Source organism: Triticum aestivum, chromosome 5D (genome assembly GCF_018294505.1).
Source record: "Triticum aestivum cultivar Chinese Spring chromosome 5D, IWGSC CS RefSeq v2.1, whole genome shotgun sequence".
NCBI lineage: Eukaryota > Viridiplantae > Streptophyta > Magnoliopsida > Poales > Poaceae > Triticum > Triticum aestivum.
The window spans coordinates 71,350,035-71,352,795 of record NC_057808.1 but is presented as its reverse complement, the minus strand read 5'-3'; the positions used below and the strand labels follow the sequence as shown (position 1 = coordinate 71,352,795).

The 2,761-nt window shown below is 47.4% G+C and overlaps 5 non-coding genes across 5 annotated transcripts; all 5 read right to left on the bottom strand.

Annotated features, from left to right (window-relative positions):
• Positions 1 to 244: 244 nt before the first annotated feature.
• On the bottom strand, positions 245 to 363 carry LOC123126543 (5S ribosomal RNA). The gene has a single exon (XR_006461780.1). It is a non-coding gene; the product is annotated as a 5S ribosomal RNA (ribosomal RNA).
• A 368-nt stretch (positions 364 to 731) lies between these two features.
• On the bottom strand, positions 732 to 850 carry LOC123126939 (5S ribosomal RNA). Its single transcript, XR_006462141.1, has one exon. It is a non-coding gene; the product is annotated as a 5S ribosomal RNA (ribosomal RNA).
• A 369-nt stretch (positions 851 to 1,219) lies between these two features.
• Positions 1,220 to 1,338, bottom strand: LOC123126645 (5S ribosomal RNA). Its single transcript, XR_006461877.1, has one exon. It is a non-coding gene; the product is annotated as a 5S ribosomal RNA (ribosomal RNA).
• A 369-nt stretch (positions 1,339 to 1,707) lies between these two features.
• Positions 1,708 to 1,826, bottom strand: LOC123126604 (5S ribosomal RNA). The gene has a single exon (XR_006461838.1). It is a non-coding gene; the product is annotated as a 5S ribosomal RNA (ribosomal RNA).
• Positions 1,827 to 2,199: 373 nt separating this feature from the next.
• Positions 2,200 to 2,318, bottom strand: LOC123126726 (5S ribosomal RNA). Its single transcript, XR_006461951.1, has one exon. It is a non-coding gene; the product is annotated as a 5S ribosomal RNA (ribosomal RNA).
• Positions 2,319 to 2,761: the final 443 nt, after the last annotated feature.

Sequence of the window (2,761 nt, the reverse complement as noted above, 5' to 3'; positions counted from 1 at the left end):
CCCCCCCCCTCAAACACGGAGACGAGTTTACCACGGTTTCCACCCCTCCCTCTATACCGCAGCAACCCGTATTTTTTTACCCCTTTCAGAACGCGCTCCTCGCGCCACAAAGCCGCCTCTAGACACGTGACCAATGAGCAGCGAGCTAAAACATATCGCAAATGTCAAAAATAATATAACGGGGTTAATATATATCGCGCACATGTGATATGTTTGTCATGAGGCGCCAAAAATAATTAAAAAGGGAATGCAACACAAGGACTTCCCAGGAGGTCACCCATCCTAGTACTACTCTCGCCCAAGCACGCTTAACTTCGGAGTTCTGATGGGATCCGATGCTTTAGTGCTGGTATGATCGCATCCAACATGTTACCCCCGCCTTCGTCCCTTATGCTTGCCACTCCCAGGTCCACTGCAAAGATGATTGTCATTCTTACTACCATTACAACCGTTGCCTAATAATGGATAATGCCCTATATATACTACTTACTCCCCCCTCAAACACGGAGACGAGTTTACCACGGTTTCCACCCCTCCCTCTATACCGCAGCAACACGTATTTTTTACCCCTTTCAGAACGCGCTCCTCGCGCCACAAAGCCGCCTCTAGACCCGTGACCAATGAGCAGCGAGCTAAAACATATCGCAAATGTCAAAAATAATATAACGGGGTTAATATATATCGCGCACATGTGATATGTTTGTCATGAGGCGCCAAAAATAATTAAAAAGGGAATGCAACACGAGGACTTCCCAGGAGGTCACCCATCCTAGTACTACCCTCGCCCAAGCACGCTTAACTTCGGAGTTCTGATGGGATCCGATGCTTTAGTGCTGGTATGATCGCATCCAACATGTTACCCCCGCCTTCGTACCTTATGCTTGCCACTCCCAGGTCCACTGCAAAGATGATTGTCATTCTTACTACCATTACAACCGTTGCCTAATAATGGATAATGCCCTATATATACTACTTACTCCCCCCTCAAACACGGAGACGAGTTTACCACGGTTTCCACCCCTCCCTCTATACCGCAGCAACACGTATTTTTTTACCCCTTTCAGAACGCGCTCCTCGCGCCACAAAGCCGCCTCTAGACGCGTGACCAATGAGCAGCGAGCTAAAACATATCGCAAATGTCAAAAATAATATAACGGGGTTAATATATATCGCGCACATGTGATATGTTTGTCATGAGGCGCCAAAAATAATTAAAAAGGGAATGCAACACAAGGACTTCCCAGGAGGTCACCCATCCTAGTACTACCCTCGCCCAAGCACGCTTAACTTCGGGGTTCTGATGGGATCCGATGCTTTAGTGCTGGTATGATCGCATCCAACATGTTACCCCCGCCTTCGTCCCTTATGCTTGCCACTCCCAGGTCCACTACAAAGATGATTGTCATTCTTACTACCATTACAACCGTTGCCTAATAATGGATAATGCCCTATATATACTACTTACTCCCCCCTCAAACACGGAGACGAGTTTACCACGGTTTCCACCCCTCCCTCTATACCGCAGCAACACGTATTTTTTTACCCCTTTCAGAATGCGCTCCTCGCGCCACAAAGTCGCCTCTAGACGCGTGACCAATGAGCAGCGAGCTAAAACATATCGCAAATGTCAAAAATAATATAACGGGGTTAATATATATCGCGCACATGTGATATGTTTGTCATGAGGCGCCAAAAATAATTAAAAAGGGAATGCAACACGAGGACTTCCCAGGAGGTCACCCATCCTAGTACTACCCTCGCCCAAGCACGCTTAACTTCGGGGTTCTGATGGGATCCGATGCTTTAGTGCTGGTATGATCGCATCCAACATGTTACCCCCGCCTTCGTCCCTTATGCTTGCCACTCCCAGGTCCACTGCAAAGATGATTGTCATTCTTACTACCATTACAACAGTTGCCTAATAATGGATAATGCCCTATATATACTACTTACCCCCCCCCCCCTCAAACACGGAGACGAGTTTACCACGGTTTCCACCCCTCCCTCTATACCCCAGCAACACGTATTTTTTTACCCCTTTCAGAACGCGCTCCTCGCGCCACAAAGCCGCCTCTAGACGCGTGACCAATGAGCAGCGAGCTAAAACATATCGCAAATGTCAAAAATAATATAACGGGGTTAATATATATTGCGCACATGTGATATGTTTGTCATGAGGCGCAAAAAATAATTAAAAAGGGAATGCAACACGAGGACTTCCCAGGAGGTCACCCATCCAAGTACTACTCTCGCCCAAGCACGCTTAACTTCGGAGTTCTGATGGGATCCGGTGCTTTAGTGCCGGTATGATCGCATCCAACATGTTACCCCCGCCTTCGTCCCTTATGCTTGCCACTCCCAGGTCCACTGCAAAGATGATTGTCATTCTTACTACCATTACAACCGTTGCCTAATAATGGATAATGCCCTATATATACTACTTACTCCCCCCTCAAACACGGAGACGAGTTTACCACGGTTTCCACCCCTCCCTCTATACCGCAGCAACACGTATTTTTTTACCCCTTTCAGAACGCGCTCCTCGCGCCACAAAGCCGCCTCTAGACGCGTGACCAATGAGCAGCGAGCTAAAACATATCGCAAATGTCAAAAATAATATAACGGGGTTAATATATATCGCGCACATGTGATATGTTTGTCATGAGGCGCCAAAAATAATTAAAAAGGGAATGCAACACAAGGACTTCCCAGGAGGTCACCCATCCTAGTACTACCCTCGCCCAAGCACGCTTAACTTCGG